Genomic DNA, 14147 nt, shown 5'->3' on the forward strand with positions numbered 1-14147 from the left:
ATATATAAAAAAAGAAACATACTGGTGTAGAACCAAAGACAATAAATAATGGTTTACAAAACAATACATTGCAGAGAGCATACATTAAACAATACAGCTTTAAAAGACACTTACAAGGCGATGTGATACAAAATGATTTCCACGGTCGGATCGAGACAAAGACAAGTGCGTAGACAGAGGTTCAGATTGCTGCGTACTACAACTAACCAGACCCAGGGGTTTATATACCTTAAAGATATGCTTCGGACGTGACCAAAACAAGAGATAAAGGGGTGCCTACCTGAGACACTGGGGTGTATTATATTTAAATGTTTATTCTGGGACCTACTTGCTTTATGTGAGTTTCATAGACATTTATGGCACCACGGTGAGTGTGGCACGTGACTGACATGTGTGTTAATAAATGACAAGACAACGGGGGAGCACAGCTCAACAAATAACAGTAACAGCTAACAACATGTGGGGCAAAACACCGTGGATTCTGACTGACTTGTTAGAAAATCCAAAATCTGGTTGCAAAGTCCTGAGTTTCATCCCAGTAGTGAGAGTTTGTTCACCTGTGTTTGGGGGATGACGGTGTTAAAGGCAGAGCTCTAATTCAAGAAGAGTAATCTGACGAAAGAGTCCTTTCTCTCCAGGTGGGTGAGAGCCAAATGAATCACAGAAGAGACGGCGTCAGCAGTGGAGCGTTTTTTTTTCCTATAAGCATATTGATTGGGATCCACTGTTAACATCGATGGTCTTTGTTATCTCCATCATTACCACTTTGAGATTATTGGTGTGAGAGTCGCCGAGCAGTAGTCATTCAGACAAGATTCTATGGAGATCTTTGAGGTTGGAATGATAACAGGGGTCTTAAGGCATGTCGGTACAGTATAGGAACCTAATCAAGGACTTTGTTAAATGGTGTGACTCAAACCACCTATAACTGAACACCAGACAAACCAAGGAGCTGGTGGTGGATTTTAGGAGGCCCAGGCCCCTCATGGAACCCGTGATCATCAGAGGTGACTGTGCAGAGGGTGCAGGCCTATAAATACCTGGGAGTGCAGCTGGATGATAAACTGGACTGGACTGCCAATACTGATGCTCTCTCTGTAAGAGAGGACAGAGCCGACTATACTTCCTTAGAAGGCTGGCGTCCTTCAACATCTGCAATAAGACGCTGCAGATGTTCTATCAGACGGTTGTGGCGAGCGCCCTCTTCTACGCAGTGGTGTGCTGGGGAGACAGCATAAAGAAGAGGGACGCCTCACGCCTGGACAAATTTTGTGATGAAGGCAGGCTCTATTGAGGGCACGGAGCTGGACAGTTTGACATCCGTGGCAGAGCGACAGGCACTGAGCAGAATCCTGCCAATCATGGAGAATCCACTGCATCCACTGAACAGGATCATCTCAAGAGAGAGGAGCAGCTTCAGAGACAGACTGAGGAGACCCCACACTATGCGACTCTTCAATTCCACAGATGGGGGTAAACAGCAGTGGTTCTCAATCCGTGGGGCAGGTGCCCCTAGGGGGGCGCGAAGTAACAAAAAGAGGGGCACAAAGATGTGAAAAAAAGAAAACAAGAATCAAAAATATGAAAAATACTATCTATTGAAACCAAAACAAATTAACTTAAACTACATTCTGATACTAGAAAAATAAATATAGAATTAGATAAATGTCGATAAAAGTTAAGTAGGTATAATAAAATATGCATCTATGATATATCATTAATTAAAAAACAACAAATTGGTATTAGTGGGCTCCTTTCAAAAAAACATTAGGGGGTGCACGATTAAAACTGTTATGAAAACTCGGGTCGCAAATACTTAAAGGTTGAGAAACGCTGGTAAATAGTAACATTATATAATATGACTGTTATATCTGCCTCGCACTCTCCACCTTGCACTGTGTTTTTATCACTCTTTAATTAATATTGTTTTTAATATTGTTTTGATCAGTATGCTGCTGCTGGAGTATGTGAATTTCTCCTTGGGGATTAATAAAGTATCTATCTATCTATCTATCTATTATATAGTGCCTTTCATGCTGTCTAGCTATCAATCTGTTATATAGTGCCTTTCACATCTATCTATCTATCTATCTATCTATCTATCTATCTATCTATCTATCTATCTATCTATCTACAGATGCCTGGGGTAGTAAAATGTTAAAAATGTCTGTCAGCATGTCTGTTAGCTGGTAGGTGCCGTCCTTCAGGACCCCGCATAGGATCTTATCTGGGCCTGCAGCTTTACGGGGGATTAACCTTCAATAGGGACCTCCTTAAGTCTGCTGCTTCCATTTGGAGAGGCAGCTCATTTGATGGAGAGGTCAGTCTGGCAGTGAATTTGAGCATTACTTTATAAAACATCATACATAAAAGCCCTATCATCAATTCTAGTTTTGGGAAAATACTGAATTATCATAATGTAAAACTAATACTATGGTTGATATTGTTTTTAGGTTCAAATACAGTAATTACTGAGTATCTGTTTCTAATTGTATGTTTAATGGATTACATAGCAATGTTAATGGAACTGCTTTAATTTTCAATTTATTTCTAAATTACATATGTCTCATTGTAACATTTTAGCTTTTTAATATTAATATATTTGCAAAAATTGCTAAAATCCTGTTTTTGGTTTGTCTTTCTGGGGCATTGAGTTTTACAAATGAAGTTAAACAATTTCCGCACAAGGCTGTAACATAACAAAATGTGAAAGATGTGAAGGGGTCCACATACTTCCTGAAGGCACTATTTATATTGAATTTGGAGGGGTATGAGAGAGACAGTGAAACGGAATTAGCCTCTTTATGGCAGTTGCTGGTGAGGGTCCCTAAGAAGGAACATTAGCTTCTTCAACGTCAATTATGCCATGCCGTTCAGGCGGCACCTTCTCCCTGACGCTTTCTCCCTTTGCCCGCTCATACGCACTGCTCAGCCCTGCCTTAGTCACTCCGGGTCAGTGGCCACCTGTATACCACACAGTATTCCCCACAGCTCTCTGTAAACCAACCCAAGTTCAGGGTCTACCATCTGTGATTCGTCATTCAAGCCGAGTCTGGGATACTTAAAAGACCACTGCACCATTATAATCCACTCAAAACCTGTTCATTTCCTCCTTCCCCATTGACTTCATTCAGTAAAGATCTGCTAGTACTCTTTCCCTATTACACTAGGTGACAAGCAAAAAGATTTTTTTATCATAAACACTAGAAGAGACAAGGTCCTAAAAGTCAATGTCTCTAAGGATCTGAGAGTAAGATGACACAGGAGGGAATGTGAGCACCATGTCACTTACCTTCTGGAATAAATTAGAGGCTGTGCCATCTCCCTTGCAGAACTCCAGGATCTTTCGAGATCATCACATGAAGGAAGCTTTTAAATATCAAACAAAATCAAACCGCCGAACACAGGCATGAGTGAGTGCACGATCGGAGATTGGAGAAAGAACATTAAAGAAGAAGAGCACAGCTTACAGATACTACATAAAGGTAACGTCTTTAATTTATTATTAAGGAGCAAAAATTGAAAAATTGCAGGGTTAATTTATGAGACTGCTCTGGATGAGCTGATGCATGATAACAAATTGTGATCAGCAAAAAGAAAAACACAATGTGAATGAGGTTTGTCCATATGAATCTACAAGCATTTGAATTGTGAGGGCAAAGGGAATGATGCTCATGGAAGAAAGAGAAGATGACCATGGCAGATCATTTAGTGGATTCAATTAGTCTTCTGACCATTTCACCTTCTGGACACTTTATTGTGCCATAGATTTCATTTCAAATGGTAACATTTGGCACTTTGTTTGTCAAACTGCGCTCAGTCAGCCTTAATGGAAAAGTGAAAATGTGTTACTGGAAAGGTTTCTTTATTTTCAGAGCCTTCTTAATGCTAAAATTACCAAAGCCTACAAAAAACCTGCAATCCTGGCCCACCTTAAATCCCTTCGCACCTCTCCATCAGCGTCTTTTGTCTTGTAAATGTGTCGATCAGCACAAGCAGCAAGCAGCCTCCTATCACATCCTCACCACCACCGCAGAAAGGGTGGAAAGTTCTCACAGCTCAAGTCTGTTTACCTGCATGTGAGTTGCCTGGAGTTGTAGAGGGTAAATACTATATCCTTATTTGGAATACATGCATTTCATCTGTGTTCCGTGTCTACAACAATCTATTTAAACACATCATTAAAACAAAAATGTTTTTCATGTTTTAGTTATAATTGACAAAATGTAGACATGAAGTGTATAATGTGTGAAGTCCAAATATCAAATAAACACTTTCACAAAAAGTGAGAAGAATATAACTGCAGAAAAAAAAATGCGTTAGGGTGCGGCATTGACATGCCCTTAATACGACCGCTTTGGTGGTACAGCGGTAAGAACTGCTGACTCGTAATCAAGATGTTTGATTCCTGGACGCCTCCATTTTGAGTAATGAGCTGCTCTTATTGTTACTATTATAGAATAAAAACATACATTTGATTTGAGTCTGTAACAGCCACTGTAAATTTATGGTACTTGTAAAGGTTAGCGTTATTTCTTTTTTAATTCAGTTTAATTCTCTCAGACACTTTCACGCTCGCCCCAATCTAACACTGCTGTTTTCAATTAAAGACAAGCTACAGCAGAGGTGAACTTAGATGAGGACAAGGGTTCTACATCGGAGAAAGAGAACAGAAGTCCTCCCCACAAGAAACGTCCCCTCATATATAAGAATAACGCAGCTGCAACAGGTGTAAAGGCGAAAGATGGCACCGTTTGGATGCATCCTGCCAGTCAGTCTGCCCCACACCTGTCCTTCAATGAAACAGCATGGCTTAAAGAGCTCGCCAACGTATCGTGCAAAGTCCTGTTTGTGATTATGTTTTGTGACGGTCTTTACATAAAAATATATTTATATGTTACTTATATAAAAGCTAAATTAAATGTTATTTACCTTGGTTTATTTACTTATCTTCCTACAGCGTAAAGTGACAAATAGTCTACAGAGCTTCCAGTGTTTGATCGACATGGGCATGCTGACACAGTACATGTGTACTGAAGTGACTTTATCTGCAGGTGAAAGCTACACACAACTGTTGTTACGGTTCTGCCTTTGTATAAAAATGGTTTCAGAAGCTTTATGAGCGACTGGGATCTTTTCCTGAATAAGATCAAACACAGTTGCGTAGGGTGCGACAGGAGCTAAAGTCACTTCAGTACACATGTACATGTTTTTTCGTAGGCTTTGGTAATTCTAGCATTAATGAATTTTCAACAGAGCCTTCAAGAAGGTCTTCAGACCCCTTCAATTGTCTCACATTTTATCTCGCCACCATGTGTTAAAATTATTTCAGCTCAATTTTTTTCCACCGCCTCTAGCAATACTCCGCACCCCAGAATGACAAAGTGAAAGCCAGATTTAAGGAATTCTTGCAAATTTATGAATGATCACAATGACACAAGCGCTTAATTGAAGCCCCTTTGGCAGTCACTCCAGCCCGGAGTCTTCTTGGGTTTGACACCACAAGCTTCACACAGTTGCATTTGGAGAATTTCTGCTGTTCTTCTCTACAGATCCTGGATGAAGACTGTTGGTGGACATCTCTCTCCAGGTCTTTTGAGAGGTGTTTGATTGGGTTCGACTCTGGGCTCTGGATGGACCACTCAAACAATATTCACAATATTCACATCTTTGACCCCAAAGTCTCTCCTATGTCTTGGTTTTTTGTTTAGAGTCAATGTCCTGTTGGAATGTGAACCTCCTGCCCAGTCTGTGGTCCCGAGTGCTTTGGAAGAGGTTTTCATTGAGGGTATCCCTGGGCTTTGCTGTGTTCAACTTTCCCTCAGTCTTAACTAGTCTCCCAGTCCCTAGTGCTGCCACCAGCATACTTCACCTTTACAGTTGTATTGTACAGGTGAGAAGTGCTGCCTGGTTCCCTCCAGATGTAACCCTAAGGCCTTGTCCACATGGACGTGCAGATTTCGGTTAAATGAATGCATTCTGAGCGACTTGGCGTTTAAGTCGCATTTTATAGTTGTGCGTAATTGACTTCAATATGATGTTACGTTCATCTTTGTATGCTTCTGGTAAACTCCAAACTGCAGCCCAGATTGTAGTTTTGTGTGTTTACCTGTGTTTGAGGAGCAGTTATCAGGCAGTCCAGAGTGTGTTTAAACTGAGGGGTTTGATGTTCATCCTTCATTGGATTCGTGAGATATGGATCAGTTGGCTTTATAAGACCTGAACATTGATCTACCTTGTGTTAAAAATCTCCTGATATGGCGACATAAGTAGGCAGAGAAGACATCGCCGCCAATACTGGGTTCACCCTCTGACTGCACAGCGTGTGTGTAATCTATGAAGACATGCGAAACAGAGAAGCTGGCACAACACCATATTCACACGCAAGTCACCTTGAGGTAAGCAAATCTACAAACAGCACTGGCGTATGAACTCACTCATCCATCGGTATTAATAATCCATTAGTAGCTAAAGTTATGTCATCAGCACAAACCTAAAAACTGTTTCAAACTCCCCATTATTACCATTATTATCTTGATGATAATGTGTGTAAATATGTGTGTGTGGGTATCTCTATAGATATAAAAACCAACAGCTGTCTGTCTGTCTGTCTGTAGTGGTCTTGTTTGAAAATTTTTGTAAGTAGGGCATGACTTGAAAGAATCTCATGTTAAAAGTCTCCGTCTCACGGGACTAAATATCGTGCCAACGTTTTTGGAATTTTTTAATTCTCGTTAACAACATGAATTAGATGATCTACAAGTCTCCGACATAAAGTTTAAATCTGAATAATATATTTGATCTCTTTTCACTGTTCCATTATTTTACAGAGTAATAATTTCCATTTGTTTGCGCTAATGCAATCTTTACTCTCCTTTTTTGAGACTTTCGAATTTTCGTACTTCCATTATCTCTAATCTGCTCTACATTTGTACCGCTCCATTTTTGGAATCTTTTAATTCTCGCAGATACGCCTCTTCATTGGGGAGAAACACTACTTTTTTTTCCCTGATGGCAACACGAATTAGACGATCTACAAGTCTCTTACTGAAAGTTTAAATCCGACCAATATATTTAATCTCTTTTCACTGTTCCGTTATTTCACGAGTAATAATTTCCGTTTGTTTGCGCTGATGCGATCATTACTCTCATTTTTCTGAGACTTTCGAATTTTCTGACTTCCATTATCTCTAACCTGCTCTGCATGTGTATTCCGTCAATATTTTTGAATTCTTTACGATGTTTTACTCTTTGTCCTTTATTTCCAGCCCCGGGCATGGTTAAATCTCTTTCTCGCGGGAACTATAAATGTCTTTCTGAGAAAATCACATCTCGTCTCCTTCCTTCCAAGATTTTTTTTTAAAATAGAGAGATTTGTTTGAACATTCCAGTTGATTTTGTGACTTCTTTTGTTGTGCTATGTATCACAGTTCGCTTGCGATACCGATTTATTTGTGCGAATCTGAGAGACATGCAGAGGGCCAAGGGGAAGGAGGTGGGGTCCTCCTCCCTCACGCGCCAGCCTCTGGGAGTTCCTTACCTCTGGTTAGTTAGTGAATATGTGTATATATATATATATATATATATATATATATATATATATATATATATATATATATATATATGTATATAATATGAATGTTTGTCTGCATGTTTCCCTATCTAGTCCTACACATCATCATCATCATCAAATCCTTCCGTGAGAACCCTAAATCCAAAGAGGACTGTTTCATTTATGTTAGGTAGATTGCCCAGACGGGACTGGGCGGTCTCATGGCCTGGAATCCCTGCAGATTTTATTTTTTTCTCCGGCCGTCTGGAGTTTTTTTTTTTTTCTGTCCCCTGGCCATTGGACCTTACTCTTATTCTATGTTAATTAATGTTGACTTATTTTATTTTCTTACTGTGTCTCTTATTTTTCTATTCTTCATTATGTAAAGCACTTTGAGCTACATTTTTTTGTATGAAAATGTGCTATATAAATAAATGTTGTTGTTGTTGTTGAATGACAGAACTAAATGGATTAAAATCGGGTTTTATTCTATAATTTGCTTGAACATTCCAGTTGATTTTATGACTTCCCTCATCGTGTTAAGGTTGTGGCACTGATTTATTTACGTGAAACCAAAAGACAGGCTGCGGGCCAAGGGGAAGGGGTGGTGGGACCTCAGGAGTAGGGAGCCCTCTTCACTCACATGCCAGCCTCCATTCGAGTCGCTGTACCTCTCGCCACGTGTTGAAGCGTACCTTGCCTCCGCTTAGCTAGCGATACCTATTTGTTCTGCAAACATTATCATCTAGAGATTGTTAAAGAGTAATGTTTGACATTTTTAAAGAGAGAGAGATCAGAGCTACGTGTGTTTTAGAGGGTACCTGCTCATTGGCAGAGATATCACAGGCATGTGCTCTCCCATCAGAGCTGAACTCAATCAGATACATTGTGCCAACGTCTGACATCAGAGTGTACCTACATTCCGCTTGGCCAGAGATACCTTGCCAACTTTTTACATATTGGGCAAAGAGATCACAGATACATTCTTGCCCCTGATAGCAAAACCTAAACTATTGTATGTCAAGATGCCCTCGGATACCAAAGCTATCAATATAAATTCTCCTCAATGCAAATTATTTACTACTATGTGGGTGGAGCCATGGGGGACAGCTAGCATATATATATGTAAGCACTTTGAGCTATATTTTTTTTGTATGAAAATGTGCTATATAAATAAATGTTGTTGTTGTTGTTTTATATATATATATACCGTATTTACTTGTGTACCACGCATCCTCGTGTAAGACGCGCACCCTAATTTTTACAAAGAAAATCGCAAAAAAAGTTTTGCCCCGTGTACGACGTGCGTTGTGATTGTATAGGAAGCGTTTAGAGAGAGAGCGCTGTCGAGCGAGCATGCGAGCAAGAGAGAGCACGAGTGAGCGAGCAAGCGAGCGAGAGAGAGAGCGCAAGTGCACGAGCAAGTGAACGAGAGAGAGAGAAAGCGCTTGCAAGTGAACGAGAGAGAGAGAAAGCGCGAGCATGCAAGCGAGAGAGAGAGTGCGAGTGCGAACAAGCGAGCGAGAGAGAGAGTGTGAGTGTGCGAGCAAGCGAGCAAGAGAGAAAGCGAGCGAATGAGCGAAAGCAGAAGAAGTAAACATTACAGAATTACATTTCCTCGTGTATGACGCGCACCTGATTTTCTAATGTTAATTTTCAGAAAAAATGTGCGCGTGGTACACACGTAAATATGGTATATATTCATCCACCCATCCAGTATCCAACCTGCTACATCCTAACTATAGGGTTACGGCAGTCTGCTGGAGCCAATTCCAGCCAACACAGGGCGCAAGGCAGGAAACAAACCCCGGGCAGGGCAGGGCACACACCCACACACCAAGTACACACCAGGGACAATTTAGGATCGCCAATCCACCTAACCTGCATGTCTTTGGACTGTGGGAGGAAACCCATGTAGACACGGGGAGAACATGCAAACTCCACAAAGGGAGGACCTGGGAAGCGAACCCGGGTCTCCTAACTGCGTGGCAGCAGTGCCACCCACTGTGCCACCGTACTGCCCTATATATATACAATATATATATATATATATATATATATATAGTAAAAATAGTCTCAATAAACAAAAAAAGGTCTGGGGCAGCCACCCATATATTGTCCCTGGCTGCAGAATGGTATTGAAAACAAGAGAAATGTGGTTGGTTTGAATTCCAACAATGAACTGATTAGGTTTTGGGATGTGGAGTCTTTATAGGCCGACAATTGGAAGCAATGTTATCTGGCCAGGATTGGAAGTGACGTCATATTGGCCGTTTGGAACCGGAAGTGACATCTTTCTGGGCACAAGAACCTGAAGTGACGTTAAATCAGGCAGGTATTTGGTCTGCAGAGATAACAAAAATAGGTTTAGATCACCTTGCCACCCCCTGGCCTGGCAGGTAATTACCTCTACTTGGTCTGTTCAGCTCCCTCCTAATTACGCGTGTGTGACTATATATATATATATATATATATATATATACAGTATATATACACACATACATGGAATTATGAGATATATCTAGTCCTTTTGGCAGAAACTGACGGCAAAAAAAAAGCTACATTTGACATTTTATTTGATGCCATGCGCACGTGCATCTGACTTGGAAACGGAAGTGGTGAAAGGCCATGTGGACGGTCTGATTTCTGCCAACAAGCAGAAAAAAACTCACCATTCAATCCACACTCACCTGACGTGACAGATGGCAGTAAAACGCTCAGTTCAGATGTTCGTGTGGACAAAGCGTTAGAAATCAGGCCAGACAGTCCAACGTTGTTTTCTTAAGCTCAGAGAATCTTGTTTTTCATAGCCTGAGAGTCCATTAGGTGCGGGCTTTCATTTCACTTCTCTTACTAAGCCCTTTCTACCCTGATTTCTCAATTTAGCCAGGTAGCCAGCTCTAGGAGGAGTTGAGGTTGTTCTGAACTTCTTCCAAATAACAATTATGGAGGCCATTGGTATCCTGGGAACTTCAATGCTACGGAAAGTTTTTTTTTTTTTGTAGCCCACCCTAGATGTTTGCCTCAATAGTATCCTACCTTGAAGCTCAGCAGGCAATTCCTTTGATACACAGGTGTGTGTCTCCAAATCATGTCTAATCCATTGAATTGACACATCTAGAAACATCTTAATGATGATCAAAAGAATGGAATACACCTGAGCCAAATTTCAAGTGTCTTAGCAATGGGGAACAATTCTTGAGTCCATGTGATATTTCTGGGTTTTTTTTTGCTTTTAATACATTTTCAAAAAAAAAATGTAATCTTGTTTTTAATTCTTGGCTTTGTCATTCTGGGGTCTTGAGTGCTGTTTAATGAGGGGAGAAATGAGTTTATACAATATTGCTGTGTAAGCCCGTGCTGTAAAAAGCCCGGTGTCCTAGAAACTATTGAAATCATCAGAAAAAATATTAAAATATAGGGATGTCAGGTCATTGTAAGGAACTACTGTGGGCTCCTCTTTCCTAGGAGGATTCGTTTTGCCGATGTGCTTGCATCGCTTGTGATTTAGTGACAGGAGGAAAAGTAAAAGGGATTCCGTTTGGCCCATGTGCTCTCCTCCTTTGTGTTATTAGCGGATAAGCGAGTTTCTGTGTTCTCAGAGATGGAGCCCTTATCTGACTCCACCTCTCACTTCTGGGCCAGACAGACAGACACACCCACTTTCACACGTAGACTTTTATATATAAGATACTAGCTGTGTAAGCCTGTGTTGTAAAAAGCCCTACTCTGGGTGTGTGACGATGCGGGTTCTGCTCCACACTCCCACGACACTGTCGATAATGTCACTGATGAGCTAGGCAGTGAGGCACAACAATGAAGCAAGGGAATGGTGCAAAAAGTGCAAAGTGCTTTTATTTTAAAATCAACAAACAAAACAGTATTCAAATAAATAATGCAGTGCTTCATATCTTTAAGTAAATAATCCAATAAAACAGAGGTGAATCCGTGGTTGTTAAAATCCAATAGACAAAAAAATCCTTTAAAAACAACGAGGTAAAACAATGGCTGGAAGCTGTCCTTTTAAAATCAGCCCAGTGCCTTTCTACTGGTGACTCCCATCCAAGCTATGCACCAGGGGAGCTGCCCTACCTGCAGCTGACCTTCATTCTACCTTCTGATCCTTGGCTTTGGTTCACCTCTCTCCAGACTGAGACTTGAGTTCCCCCAACGGCCAGGACGCTTACGCTGGGGAATCAACCTCCCAAGCCTCCTGACTCCCACTGTCTTCTGCGGCAAGCCATCCTTCTTCTGGTCAATCCTACTCCTAATAATGCTCAGCGGGAGCGACCATCACCAACTGCCCGAGGTGTTGGCCAAACACCCCGCTAGGGCTCACTGTCCAGCTGCCTGCTCGCTCTCTCTCTTGCACCAGCTGTCCTCTCCCTGCCTCCCAGCAACCTCTGCGTGTCTTTCCTTCTCACTTTCTTCATTTTTTCCGATCCTCCCCATAGCCACCTCGCTATTCTATTTATCACGGGGACGTGGATCAGCTGTGGCAGTTAGCAGCTCCCAGGAACAATTACAGACACGGGCGATTTCTTACCTGTGAACTTAAGCGCGGATCGCCCGCATCACAAATTCCCCCAGGAACCGCTCGGCCACACACACCACACCACCTCGCTAAGCCGCGCATGCGCCGATTATATATTTAAAAAGTGACCCTGTTAACTTGAGCTGTGGACACGCTACACCACAGGGAGTCTCTCTCCTAGGAGGATTCGTTTTGCTGATATGCTTGCATCGTTTGTGCATTAGTGGCTAAGCAACGGTCTTTCTTCAGAGGTTTCATTTTGCCGATGCGCTCGCACGCTTTTCTAATAGCGGATAAATGAGTGACACTCTCTCTTCGGATGTTTCGTTTTGCAGATGTGCTGGCCTCGCTTGAGTATCCTCGGAGGTGGAGCCCTTAACCCAACTTCACCTCTCACTTCCGGGCTGGACAGACAGACACACACACTTCCACACATAGATATATATAAGACTGGCAAAATACCCGCGCTTCGCAGCGGTGAAATACTGCCTTAAAATTTTTGTTAAGAAGAAAATTAAACCTTTTTAAACTGAGGGAAAATATCCCAATAATTATTTGTTAAAGATCTCTTTGTATACCACGTTGTCAGTTCGGCCCTCCGGTTGTAATATGACCAAGCTGTGCGCTGAGCTTACTCTTGAGCATGCATCGTACAGTTGGCCATGTGAACAGTAATCTTGTCTCAAATCTCACAGCTTGGATTGCTGCTGTCATAATCGGTTTGAGTTTCATGGTTTGTTTCAATTACGACAGTATTTGTAGGACTTGTGTTGAAGTGACATTCGGCATCTGTCAAGCGTTGTAAGTATACAACCGGTTTCATCGATAACTTCACATCCAGCTTTTGAGAGTTTAAACATTCATAAACATCAAAATGTCCACTACTGAAATCGTCACCTGTGAATCTAAGATGTTTAAGAGGCATTGGCGGTTGTCCAAAGGTGTAAAATATTTGGCCGTTTTGGTACAATTGAAAGCAACAACCGAACAATTCAGCGGCAGCCATCAACTCACATGCAGATGCATAGGTGAAGGGCTTAAGCATTTCACTCTTCTAGTGCTCCTGTGTAGTCTAATTATCTCCTGTACCGTCATCAGTCCACACCTTGAACCTGTCCCAGTCATTCAATACATAAGACACGATGGATATCAAGAGTGAGCCTGATAAGGCCGTGCAATATGTAACAAAGAGAATGGAAAAGGCAGGTGCCATCTCCGGGCATGGAAACCACTCGGTAAGTGACAGTTCTTTGATCGATGGTGATCACCTCGATAGACATGTTAATGGGGGTACGGTTGGAATGATAAAGGAAATGGGTACCTGAACAATGTAAAGTAAGTCTAAAATACCTACACAATAACTATAATCGTAATAAATGAACAATAAAACAGCGGAGAAGCCGTGGATTAAATAAAAAGGCTGCAGTTATCAGCAGGGAGACGTGAATCCCGTGGCGTAGCAAGGAAGGGAATGTAGAGACCGGAGTGACGGACGGCCTAATATAGGCAGGCAGCCAACAACGTGGGAGGCGTTGGGATGGGGGACCCAACGTCGCCTCACTCAGTGACCGAGCTGCAGGCTATGGACGTATATATGTACGTAAGTAGGATTCAGTTAGCGTTGGGAACCCGCGTACCAAATTTCTTGAAGATGGGCCCATAAGTAACAAAGACCGTTGAAAAGTTCAATATGGCGGCCGACAGTGGCATCATACCACCAAAATAAGTACACACATTGGTTTCAGTTAGCGCTGGGAATTCGCCTACCAAATTTCGTGAAGATGGGGCCATAAATAAGAAAGTTCAACATGGCGGACGTTGTTGACCGTTATGACCATTACGCATAGAATTTCAAAATGAAACCTGCTTAACTTTTGTACATAAGCTGTAAGGAATGAGCCTGCCAAATTTCAGCCTTCTACCTACATGGGAAGTTGGAAAATTAGTGACGTTGGAAAGTTCAATATGGCGGCTGACAGTGGCGTCATACCATCGAAATAAGTACGTACATCGGTTTCAGTTAGCGTAGGGAAGCCACCTACCAAATTTCGTGAAGATGGG

Source organism: Polypterus senegalus, chromosome 2, assembly GCF_016835505.1.
Source record: "Polypterus senegalus isolate Bchr_013 chromosome 2, ASM1683550v1, whole genome shotgun sequence".
NCBI lineage: Eukaryota > Metazoa > Chordata > Cladistia > Polypteriformes > Polypteridae > Polypterus > Polypterus senegalus.